This window comes from Rhinolophus sinicus, linkage group LG03 (genome assembly GCF_036562045.2).
Source record: "Rhinolophus sinicus isolate RSC01 linkage group LG03, ASM3656204v1, whole genome shotgun sequence".
NCBI classification, from domain to species: Eukaryota; Metazoa; Chordata; class Mammalia; order Chiroptera; family Rhinolophidae; genus Rhinolophus; species Rhinolophus sinicus.
The window spans coordinates 41,045,281-41,059,311 of NC_133753.1; the positions used below are offsets into that span (position 1 = coordinate 41,045,281).

Here is a 14,031-nt window from a genome sequence, read left to right on the forward strand (position 1 = left end):
GTGGACACACAGGCACAAATGCCAGTTTCATCGTGTGTGAGACAAGCAAGAACTGCCCACTATTTATACCATTTGGCTGGCTCTAATTTCCAACAATTTTTTGAATAAAATGAGACGTGCCAATAATAAAATGACATCATTCCTACTTCCAAAGGAAATGGTGCCAGGGAACAGGTAAACTTCAGGACGAGGGAGGGAGGACATGGATTGTTCCTCTCTGAGTAACTTTCTTCATATTTTCATATGGCTGTCATCATTAGCAGACATGGCATGAGCACCACAGCTGGTGGTTCAGGCTGGGGGACATGTACTGGGTTCAGGGGAGTCAGTGTTTAAGGCTGCTTCTAAAAGGTTTCTACTCTAGCAATGGAGAGAGGGCATAGCCAACATAGGATCACAGCAATAAGAGGCACAGACGCGGAGTGTCATATGGGTTCAGGGAAGAGAAGACAGTGTTCTTTGCTGGAAGACACCTTTCCACATCCCAAACTTGGCTCCACAGGCTACTGGAGGCCTAGAAATGTCCAATTAATTCCTAAAATAAGACTTTATTGGCCTGACATATTATACTGTATTGTGATTACAATATTAAGCAAGAGTTTCCTGACTAAGTAATAACTAAAACCAAATTCTACTTTGATTTTTTTATCTTCACTTCAGTTTTTTGGGGGGAGGGAGGGATACCATGCTCTTCACTCATCCATCCATCCATCTATCCATCCATCCACCCACCCACCAATCCATCCATCCATCCATCTATCCATCCATCCATCCACTTCAATATGTCACATGCTGAACTAGGTTCCAGGAATCCCAAGACCAGTGGGGCACGGTCCCACGGTCCCTGCTTTCAGAGCATGCTCTGCCGAAGAACAACATTGCACCTGCTTCCTTCAGGGCCTGCTTGGCAATTATACCTGGAATATAAATGCCTCCTAGAGAGAACACTAAGCTCACTAAATGGATTAAGCATCACAAATATGCATTACATCAGTGGTTCTCAAATGATAATGTCAATACAAATCACCTCGGGGTTCTTGTTAAAATGCAGATTCTGATTCAGGTCTGGGGTGGCCAGATTTCCCATGTCTTGTTAGCTTCCAGACGATGCTGATGTTACCAGTCCTCAGACCACATTTTAAAGAGCAAGGCTTTATAGTAAATCTGGATGATATCGAAGTCTGGACTTTTGAACACCGGAAAGAGTCACTCTCCATAAATTCAAGGGTAAATATGCCACTAGCGAATTCACTTTTCTTTTTCTACCTCAGGAAAACAACTTTACAGAAGTGTGTCAGGCTTTTACTCGTATCTCCCCTACCTTCCCTACACATCCCCTTCCAAAAATTAAGAATTCAGTCTACATTTTTTCTATTTCACAGAGCTTCTTAAACTGGCAAACTGTGGCTTCAGAAATCCACTGACAATTAGAAGCACTTCAGAACGAGGGGAGGGGACCCGGAGCTAATTACCCTACGCCTGCCAGGTTGTGTTAGGAATCCATCATGATCTCGTTTACCCTGTGCTGCAGACCCTCAGAGGCACCTGCAATTACTTCTGATGGCTACAAGCCATGGGGCACCTCACAGCTCGTGGGTGATTAAGAATGAATTACTAACCTTTCATTTAAAAGGCCCCAGGAAAAAGTGGGGACAGATGCCAGATATGTTTACATTACTTGGAGAACTCAGCAATCACGAACACTTGCTCTTTTTAACTTTTCTGTATTTTTAAGTGGCACTTGTTCTTCAGTGCCACAATTGCATAGCCTTAATGATACTTTTGCAAATAATGGGAATACTTTTTTTCTAATTGGGAAATATAGGGGACAAGTGTGTTTTTCCAGGATGTCAAGTCATTGTTTTTCAATCTAGTTGTGGAGGGCACAGCTCACTGGCCCATGTGGGACTCGAACCGGTGACCTTGGTGTTATGAGCACCACGCTCCAACCACTGAGCTATCCAGCCGCCCCCCAGAATTCTTTTCTTTCTAAGACCCAGAAATCTTTGGGTGTCATTCCTTCATAGGAAAAAAGAAATCTATAATGACTTCCACTGTTGGATGTTGGGCGCACATTTTATTTTCTAGTAAACGATGATTTCATGGCAACACCTCATTAACATTTCTGTGTATTTCAAATAAAGGTTACATGACACTGTTTACGAACTCTGGGTTGGTAGTTTCTAGTTGAATTACAAAAGACCAATATTTTTCAAGGCCACACACATTGCCAACATCCATCCAATCTCAAAGTCTGTGGGAAATATGCCCACCCTCCAAAATTCTTACAGGCGCGCCTCTTTTTGGTAAAATCCTCTTCTTATACATGTTACAAGATTATTCAGTATGTCATATGTAATGGTGAAGATAAAGGTGAACATCACAATGATTAAAAACAAATCACATTTGGGTAGAACTCCATAAGAAGTTTCTCAGGGGGATAGAAAACTGGTTCCCTTAAATAGCTTTAGACTAATAAGCACTGTAGGGCTCTCAATATACATTGCCAGAAGACGCGTTTGGTTAGGCTAGGATTGAATTATGGAATGCCACTCCAAGACTATTACAGAATGGGATATGATATAAACCAGAAAAGGCTGCATTTTAACCTCTGACTCATGTATTACAGCCTGTGGCTTCAAGAGAGGGTTAGGAGTTAGGATGACCTCAGGCAAAGGCTGAAGAAACTTGCAGCCAAGAGAAACAGAATCATCAACTTCCCAACAGAGACCATGATGCACAGAATAGTCTGCTTGACAGACCTTAGGTAGAATTATGTACCCTGTCAGTGGTGGATACTCTAGAGGTTGAGGATTTTATGCTTTTTTCCTCCCGGTGTAAATATTTAAACTTCTCCATAACATTAGAGTTACGACTTACTTTCCTGGAATGAAATTCTAAAACAAATTGACAGCCAAATACCCTGTGTAATTTCTACATGCCAACAGGTTTGTTTCCATTACAGAAGAACACCCAAAGTTTTTACCTCGCTCAATTTTCCCGGTGTTACTGCTTCCCAAACCCATAAGGTCACTGTATCTTTGGGCTCTGGCTCTTGATTAACGAGGATGACATTCCAGGGACAGTCAACTAGTATCTGAATTGTCAATTTCAAACCTGCCTGACAAGTGGTGTTATAATTTTTTTTCTAGTATTTGCTTTTGAACACTCTTTTACCTGGGTTTCTCAAAATCACTTCCCTATAAAGACGCTATCTCTATTTATGCTTCTTTATGACTAAGGTCGTTAATGGCATCAGAAGTACTCGGGGCTGAAACCCAGCCTGAGAAATTATCGTCAAGCAGTGTGCTTATTCTGTACATGTGCACATCTGTGTCGTCGATATCTATTAAATTACGAGGAAGATGATTGATGGCAGAGAATTGTTTCTTGGCTGCCTAACATCCATCTCATCTTCTGAGTGTAATAGCAACCTGAGTTTTTTGGAGGGTGAATTATCTCCACTCGGTTAGATACAGTCTGTTAGGATTCTCAAACTAGATCAGGCACATGACAGTTCGATCCGAGTGACTTCTGCAGTTTGCAGTTTTGCAGGAACTAGAAGAAAAGCGGTTTTGCTCTGTCCTGGTGGACAGGATTCTGGAAAATCCTTCCCACTTTAAAGGTGGAGTTCGGAGCAGTTGAGGCTGCTGCATAGAGGCTGGGAATAAGGTAACATAAGTGAAGACAGAGAAGCTGAGCACTCATGGCTGATAGAGCCCTGCAGCAATTAGTGTTCGAAACCAGACCTAACCCTGGATTTTCACTTCTGGAACCGCTAATTCACTTTTTGGCTTAAGACAATTTGGGTCAGGAATTCCACTATTTGTTGCAGAAATCCAGAATTGTCAGACTTTTCTTATTCTTTTCTTATTTAATTTTTTTCCACTACAGTTGACACACAATATTATATCGGTGTCCGGTGCACAACACTGTGATTAGGCATTTATATTACTTATAAAGTGATGACCCTGGTGAGTCTAATAACCACCTGCAGAATTGTCAGCTTTTTCTACCAAGTGTTTAAAATTGTTCATTATTTTGTCATTTGCTATTTATAATGAAATTTCAATGAGCTGTGTCAAGGAAGACAAAACTAGAGTGAACATTTTTAATTTAGATATAGCCCCTGCTTTCATTTTTTCACATCTGTCATCCTTTTCTTTCTCTCATCAAATGTTTTGTGAAGATAAAGGATGAAGATGTTAATAAGTACCACAGGGTTGATTAGGTTTTCACTGTGTTTTTTTATTTTTTTATTATTATTTTTTTTTTGGTTGGAGCATATTCCCTGGTGTGCTGCTAGGGAGAAATCATAAATGATTTATCAATTTGGTAAGTAAACTATTGAAAGTTGGTTGCATTAGTTTTTAATGGAATGACAGCAGCAGCAGCAGGAGCAGCTAGCATTTATTGAATGCTTTCTGTATGGGAAACACTATGTGAAGTGCTTGATAGAAAACTAACTCCTTTTATCCTTAAACCTATCTGGTAGACAGCGGAGTGTTGGTAAAACAGCTCTGGGCAATGGGGAGGGAACACTAATTTACAGAGTTCACCGATTTCTATGGTATAAATATTACCACCATGGCTGATTTCAAGCAGCCAATGGTTTAAACACTGGCTGGAAGAATTCTTGCATATTTAACAATCAGCCCTTGGGAGCCAGTCTAACAGACTCCAGCACAGTGCTGGAGGAACCTGAATCCTGGAGAGACTGTGCAGTTTACCTGAGTCTAGCGGTTTGTACACCTTGGTTTATCCTACTCTAGAGCTCACATTCTCAATTTCTGTACTCGGTTCTAATCACAGGGCAGGTTTTCACCATTTATTTGAGAAAAGCAAGTAGGAATATAAAGGTATTTCAAGTATCGTTTGCATTCAGATAAATTATATTCAGTGACAGTATTTAAAGAGCACTTGAATTTTCTATATTTTATGGGTAAGGAGCAAGAATCTATATTAAATATGGCACCCATCAACATTCTGATTAATAGTCACCAAGTTGTTCTGCTACAGAATGTTTTGAAGATAATCTTTTTATGTCTAGTATGTCTGGGAACGTTCATAAAAACTGAAGAAATGATTAAAAAGAATGGCACACCAATTATGAGTGATCTATTAGCGTGTTCCATCCCTAAACCCTGTCCTAATTCACGTGTTGCCATGTTTCTTAATCTTATTACAAGTCTTTCCAAGAACTTTCCAGAAAATGTATGTGTAGGTTTTGAGCCCATGAGAAATATTGAATTATAAGTATGAATTTAAAATCATGGTATGTGTGTGTGTGCACGATCACACACATACACAGACACACACGTAAATACAAAATATTCTCATGCTACAGAAAATTAAGTAAATTATAACTGACAAGATGTTACTCATCGCAATTTCCTTTCATCACCCATGCAGGCTTGACTACAAAGTCTTTCTTGGCTCACAAGTAAAGGAGTTTGCATACTTTGTTTATTATTTCAATCTAAGCCTGAAAGCTACAACAAAGTAGGATTGATAATAATTGCAAACATTAGATAATAGACATCTTTGCACAGCAGAGCTATCAGAGTTTACTAGATAATACACATGAAAGCACTTTGGAAAATTCAAGGCACTGCACAACTGTGAGGAATCAATGAGTAAAACAATCTCAGCGATGGAATTTCTCAACAGTCAATTTGTACATATTATTTTCAAACTATAAATTTATAACAAATAAAGTAGAAGCTCCCCTACTAAATACATGGAATGAAAGAACTAATAACTAATGTGGCTCTAGGAACTATATATTTTATGTGTATTTTAAGAAGCATCGTTTCAGTTTTTAGGAAACTTCATCACCCTCCTCCATCCTCTACCAAAGATATTAAGGAAAAAAATTCTCTATAGAAAATAAGATAGAATTATATATGTGAATATTTGTGCAAATTCTTGAGTTTTAAAAACTTAATACCATTAAAAAATCATTGTTTATTTTGGTAGAATAATCCTTTTAAGACTGTATTTTGAAAAGCGTTATTATCTGTTGGAGTTACATATAAAATATTTATGGATGAAATAATATAGTGTTTTGAGGTCTGCTTCAAAATATCTGGGAAGGGAGTAGTGAGCAGAGAATATAGATGAAATAAGACTGGCCATGTGTTCATAACAATTGACTCTGTGCTGATGGGTACATGGAGTTTACTAGTCAAAGAGTTTTTATATATCGGAAGTTTTCCATAAGTAAAAGTTTAAGAAAACCCACCTCATAGCAATATTTAAAACACTGTAGAACATTTCTAAGGGCTGACTAGAAGGATAAGGGGGAGAATTCATTGCCAAAATAGTCATTATTACTGACCCTACTGACTGTTCTTGTTCATTATAGTCCAGTTCACGCTCGCATTGCTGCCAGAATTATATTTCTAAAAATTAAATTAGTTCATGTAATTCCCTTGCTCAAAAAGATACAGTTTGTGACTCTTTCTTTTGTAACCCCACAGCACTTTGGTCTTATTCTCTTATAGAAACGTCTGATGAGGTATGAGCTTTTTTGGCTCCCATATTTTTATCTCCAGCAAGACTGTGAAATCCACAGGGACAGAGAACATATCTTTTTATCTTTCTATCTTTAGTGCTTGGCACATTGTCTGGCATACAGCGGATGCTCAATACATTTTTGGTGAATAAAAGGAATGTAAAATGCAAACATTATATAAAAGTAAATGTTTAGAACATGGAACTAGAACAGTTAGGTAATGATGACTAGACTGTTAGTACTTCATTGTTTGCTATGGTTGATTTGGCTCCAACCCTTCTAAATAATGCATATAAGTTATTTATAATCAAAATTAAAGGTGAAACAATATCTTATACAAGATATACTTAAGTATCCTTTAATTGGAAAAATCGGGTATTTTAGATAGACACAGCTAAAGAAAACCCAACTATTAGGAATATGCTATGCTCAACAAGTAGTATCCTGGTAACACTCTCAATACAAGATTATATTGCTTTAGTGTATAATCATAATCATAAAGATCATAACCAACTTGGGTGCCTTCTCACAAGTAATGAAAGAAAGAGATAAATTGGACTTCATAATTAAAACTGTTGTTCATTAAAAGACACTATCAAGGGAATAAAAAAACATCTCACAGAGTGGGAGAAACTAGCTGCAAATCATATTTATGACAAGGGTCTAGCATGTAGAAAATACAAAGAACTTCTACAACTCAACAAGAAAAAGGCAAACAACCCAATTAAAAAATAAACACAGGATCTGAATAGACTTTTTTCCAAAGAAAACATGTGAATGGCCAGCAAGTACATGAAAAGATGCTCAATATCATTAGCCATTAGGGAAACGCAAATCAAAACCACAATGAGATACCACTTCACATCCATTAAGATGGCATTAATAATAATAATAATAATAGTAATAGAACAACAGAACATAACAAGTGTTGATGAGGATGTGGAAAAATTAGAACAAGCGTATGTTGCTTGTAGGAATGTAAAATGGTGCAGCCATTGTACACAACAGTTTGGCAGTTCCTTAATAAGTTACCATAGAATCACCACATGACACAGAAATTCCATTTCTTGGTATATACTCAAAAGAACTATAAACAAGTGTTCAAACACATATGTTACACAAATATTCTCAGAGACACTATTCACAGTAGACACAGGAGGAAACAATCCAAATACCTATCAACTAATGATTGGATAAACAAATGTCATATATCATACAATGGAACATTATTCAGCCATAAAAAGAAATTAAGTACTGATGTGTACTACAACATGGATGAACCTTGAAAACATTATGCTAAGTGAAAGAAGGCAGAAAGAAAAGGTCACATATTATGTGATTCCATTTACAGGATCTATCCATAACAGACACATAGAAAGAAACAGAAAGCAGATTAGCGGTTGCCAGGGAATGGAGGAATGTGGAGTGACTGCTTTATGGATATGGGTTCTCCTTTGGGAGTGATGAAAATGTTTTGGAATTAGATAGTGGTGATGGTTGCATAACATTGTGAATGTACTAAACATTACTGAATTTACACTTTAAAATGGTTAAAATGGTAAATTTTATGTGGCATGTATTTTACGCCCCCCCCCCCAAAAAAAAAAAGTGTTGTCCAAGTCCAACTTCCAGAGATTCTACCATGGGGCACCTGGTATGGCATCCAGTAGCATGTAGATTTAACAAGTACCCAGGTGATTTGATAGAAGTTGTCACAAGAAAAGCTTTTGAGAAACACTGATGTACTGTTTCTACAGGCATTTCAATTACTTCCATGATAAAAGCCTCATACCACATAATTTAACAAGGAACGTGTCTCAGAGGAATCACACGTTACCCTTGAAAGTTCCTACTTCTTAAGGTGGGAAGCTGTTAACAACTTAAATGACACTTTCCCAGGGCCTGGTTACATAAGCATGCGTAGTCTCCCCACTCAAAACTTTTCCCCGAGACATCTGGAGTCACAGTCCCATTACTTGGTCAAGGTTCATCTTTCCTATGCCCTTGAAGTTATCCCTTTCCCCTCACTCATGTTTTCCACATGTTTTCTTCCTGCTGCTTCTTTCCTCCCAGCCTAAAACCACGTGCATGTTTCTACATCTTAACAAAGGATCTCCTCTGGCCTCTGCTGAAATCCATATGTAGCCACCATCCTTGAAAAGCCAGTGCATGTTTTCTTTCTCAACTTTTCTCTGTCTTCTACTTTCTACCTCAGAACAAGCATGGGATATACATACTATTTTTTCCTCCATTCTACTATGAAGAAAAGGAGTTTTAGAGTGGTTAAGTGACTTGTTCAAGGTCACACAACTAGTAAATGTTAAAGAAAAATAAAATCAAATTCAGTCTCTAGATTCCAAGCTCTTAAACAGCTTAAGTGAGCTTAGAATAAGTTCTACCGAGATATAAGCTCCAGAAGAAGAGGAGCTTTGTTCCTTGAATAAAAATAATAATAATAATAATAATAATAATAATAATAATAATAAACACCAGTGAATACTGTTCTTTTCCTGAATCTACAAGAGTAACTTAGTCAATGCTCAGTGAATATTTATGAATCAAAAGAGCATATAAATGATGTTCTAGGCAAAGCTTTAAAAGCAAGGTAATCTCAGTAAGAAAATCCACGTTCAATGATCTTGACCCATTTAGAGATATAACGGTTTGCAAATTATTAAACTCGAGTAAAGTCACCCTGATTTGGAGGTCTGCCACCACTTTGTCCCAGGGAATTTTGTTAGGAAGCAACTGGAAACTTACCCATGAACACTTGATAACCTCTAGTCTAAGATACGTCACATCTATATCCTGACAGAGACTGAAAGAGTTCAGAAGAAAGGACTCCAGGGTGTAATTTTCTTTTCTTAGAGAGGTGTTCTGAAATAGGAAGGAAGATAAGGGAAGGTAGCATTTGCATGGCATTTACCCTAACATATCAGTCTAAGAAAGTAAATGTATTTGAATGCCATGTTTTTATAAACTTCCTCTTCCATTCTTGTTTCAATGTAAATGCCTAGTATTTTAAAATTTCCTTTGATAAGATAGTCAAAGACCACAGCTAGTAAGATATAGTTTTCACTTTTGAATCATTTTGTTTTAAATTTTATTTTATTGACAGTAAAATAATTATTTGGTTTATTTACTTATAGAATTTAACCATAATTAATTACCTATCCTAAAAAACTAAAAATTAAATATTTGTGCTCTGTAGCATAGGAGACAGAATAGATGGATGAACATCAGGATGAAATAAAAAACTTAGGAAAAGAGATTAGTTCATGGGACTGTAGTATTTAGTTTGCAAAATTAGTTGGTTTGCATTGTCTTATTTAAGACGTTCCATCCAATTTACACTGAGCCTCTATTCTAAGCCAGGCGTATGCTAGATGATGGAGACATACAAACAAACCAGAGTGTCTGTCCTACTGTGAGAGTCTTGTGGCTTCAAAATGTAGTGTTTTACTTTATCTAAGAGATCTCAAAACCCCTGGAGAAAACTCCATTTCGGGGCTGTAAGGATCATCTGAAATATAGCTCAAAGTGAAAAATCTGTACTTCCCAACCTTCTCACACTGCATGTAAACATTTCCCTTCTGTCTGGCCTGTCAACTGAAACATGGATTCCAAGAATAGAAGAGAAAGTTTAGTATATACCCACAAAGAAAGCAGCGGGCCCACCTCATCTTTGCTTCATTTTTCTAGACTCCTTAGCTACTTTTCTCTCTGTCCTCTATCACCTTTAACCTTAATACTTCCACCTAAAGTGCCAGAGTTGAACTCACAGTTTTAAGAGAATTCCAGTTAAGGGAAAAACAAAAAAACAAAAACAAAACAAAACCTGTTCGAACTATTGTCACTGGTAGCTACGAAGCTCTGAAGAGTGGGCAGTAATTGAAAGGCTCCAGAGCACTCTTTCAGTGAGGCCAGCACACAAAGTTTGTTTTCTGTTGCAGTGTTCCAAGGAAATATTTTTCTTGCTAGTCACTGGAACAGCTGGTTGGGGATTTCCCTATTTTTGTTAGAGTGAATAAATTGGTAAGAAAAATAGATGAATCTTTTCAACTCACCCCCCCTCCCCCCCCACACACACATGCACGTCAGCTGTACCTCAGGAAAGGTGAGAAGAAAAAATGAAGTCAGGCTGTGGTTATTCATCTATAAATGACTCAGGTGTCTAGTTTTTCCTTTCTGGGTTTCCCACCACCACGTAAGGAGATTAAATGTGGGGGGGAAAAAACCAAAACATGTTATTGGCTATAGACTCAATGCTTCTGCTCTCCCCAGACAACCACATTCCATTCCGGAATTTAATTCCCCAGAAGGCCAGATCAGTTATACAGATGGTATGTGCCCCACCTTCAATTTGTTCCTCCATCACCCTCACCCCCACCCAAAGTTCTTAACAATGGTCACATTTCTCTAATGTTAACCATTAACCATTCTTTCATTCAACAAGTACTTTTTAAGCATCTACTATGTGCCAGGAACAGTGATTAGAATTACAATACTGAGTAAAACCAAACAGGGGTTTATAGTCTGTTGGGGAATAATGAAATGGTCCAGGTATAACATAACTGAGAACATAAGCTGAGGTAAACGTGGAGGAAAAACACCGTATTGTGATGGCTTGCAAAAAGGACCAGACGGGCACTGAAGTGGGGGCAGCTCTAGGAAATGGAGCTGAAGAGTGAGTCAACCAGGTAGAAAAGGATTGAGATCTAGGCAGATAGAACGGCATGTGCCAAAGCCCTGTGACAAAAGGGAGAACGTCAGAGAAACTGAAAGGAGATCAGAGAGGGTAGAATTCAGAGACCAAGGAGAAGAGTAGTGCAAAGTGAAGTTAGAGCCACTAAAAAAACAACAACATCTATTAAAACTAATAAGTGAGTTCATCAGGGTTCAGGATACAAGCTTGATGTACAAAAGTTAATTGTATTTCTACACACTAGCAATAAACAATCTGAAAATTTCTAAATGAAATTAAGAAAATAATTCCATCTACAATATTAAAAAAAAGAATAAAATACTTAGGAATAAATTTAACAAAAGAAGTATAAGACTTGTACATTTAAAACTATAAAATATCACTGAAAGAAATTAAAGAAGACCTAAGTAAATGGAAAGGCATCTCATGTTCATGAACTGGAAGATTTCTTTGCAAAAATTGACAAGCTGATTCTACGATATATATATAAATTCAAGGAACTCAGGATAGCCAAAACAACAGAAAAGAAAAACAAAGCTAAGACACGTTCTTTCCAATTTCCAAACTTACTACAAAGCTACAATAATCAAGACAGTGTGGTACTAGTATGAAGACAGACATATAAATCAATGGAATAGAATTGAAAGTCCAGAAATAAACCCTTTTACCTTTATGGTTAATTGATTTTTGACAAGACAATCAAGACTACTAACGTGGGAAAGAATAGTGTTTTCAAGTGGATATCCACATGCAAAAGAATGAAATTACACCCCTACTTCACACTATATACAAAATTACCTCAAAATATATTATCAATCTAAATGAAAGAGCTAAAACTGTAAAACTATTAGAAGAAAACATGGGAGTAAATTTTCTTGACCTTAGATTAGGCAATGGTTTCTTAGATATGACACCAAAATCACAAGTGACAAAAAAATAAATAAATAAACAAATTTGACTTCATCAAAATTAAGAATATTTGTGCTTCAAAATACACCATCAAGAAAGTGAAAAGACAGCTCACAAAATGGAAGAAAATATTCTCAAATCATATAGCAGATGAAGGAGTTATATTTAGAATACATAAAGTACTCATAACTCAACAACAAAAAGAACAATCTAATTTAAAAATGGGCACAGTCGATACTGCAAAAAATAAGACTTTACACTGTTCACAAAAATTAACTCAAAATGGATCATAGGCCTAAATTTAAAATGCAAAAGTACAAAACACCTGGAAGATAACATTGGAGATAATCTTGGGTATGGTGATGACTTTTTTAGACACAACACCAAAGGTATGATGCATGAAAGAAATAATTGAGAAGCTGAACTTCATTAAAATGAAAAACTTCTACTCTGTGACAGATATTGTCAAGAAAATGAGAGGACAAGCCACAGATTGGGAGAAAATATTTGCAAACGATATACCTGATAAAGAACTGTTTTCTAAAATATACAAAAACCCTTAAAACAGCAATAAAAAAAATGAACAACTCGATTAAAAACTGGGGGGGGCAAAAGACATGAACAGACACCTCACCGAAGAAGATATAGAGATATATGATAAGTATATGAAAAGATGCTCTACATCGTAAGTCATTAGGGAATTGTAAATGAGAACAACAGTGGGATACCACTACACATCTACTTGAGGGGCCCAAACCCAACACTAACCACGGAAAGGCTGCAAGGCTGTGGAGCAGCAGGAAGTCCCATTCTTTGCTGTGGGAATGTGAAGTGGTGCAGCCACTTTGGAAAGCAGTTTGGCAGTTTCTTACAAAACTATGCATACCCTTACCATATTATCCAGCAATAACACTCCTTAGTATATACTCAAATGAGCTGAAAACTTATATTCATACAAAAACATACACGCCGATGATTACAGCAGCTTTATTTACTACAATCACCCAAACGTAGGAACAAAGATGCCCTTCAGTAAGTGAATGGACAAAGGAACCGAGGTACATCCATACAATGGGATATTATTCAGCATGAAATTAGTTATTAAGCCATGAAAAATGCACAGAGGAAGCCTAAATGTATATTATTAAATGAAAGAATCCAATTTGAAAAGGCTACATACTGTACGATTCCAATTATATGACATTCTGGAGCAGGCAAAACTACTGAGTCAGTGAAAAGATCAGTGGTTGCCAAGTGTTGGGGGGGCGGTGAGAAGAATGAATAGCTGGAGCACGGAGAATTTTTAGGACAGTGAAACTATTCTATTTGAGAGCACAATGATGGATATATGTCATTATACATTTATCCAGACCAATAGAATATACAACACCAAGAGTGAGCCCTATACTATGGACTTTGGGTGATAATGTGTCAGTAGTTTTATAAATTGTAACAAATGTTCTCCTCTGGTGTGGGATATTGTTAGTAAGGTAGGATGTGCCTGTGTAGGGGCAACGGCTATATAACTCTCTGGGAACTTAAAACTGCTCTAAAAAATAAAGTTTGTTTTAAATCCCACTGAAATAAATAAGCAACTCCATTACCTATATCACGCCATCATGTAAAATGCTCTGCCTAAAACTGTTAGGTTGGTTTATGAGTGATCAAAACTAGAAACTAAAATATTTTCCAAAAACTTTAAAAAATATGGACAAGAATTTAAATGGGCATTTCTTCAAAGTTGATTTACAAATGGGCAAAAACAAACAAACAAACAAACAAACAAACAAACAACAACACATGACAAGATGCTCAACATCATTTCTCACAATGGAAAGCAAATCAAAACCACCATGAGATATCACATCACATCCACCCAGATGACTAAAATTTAAAAAGA

At 36.9% G+C, this 14,031-nt stretch overlaps 1 protein-coding gene across 1 annotated transcript in view; it reads right to left on the reverse strand.

Moving 5' to 3' along the window:
* Positions 1 to 14,031, reverse strand: part of FRMD6 (FERM domain containing 6) — a 212,507-nt gene that overhangs the window by 163,423 nt on the left and 35,053 nt on the right. The window lies entirely within an intron of this gene.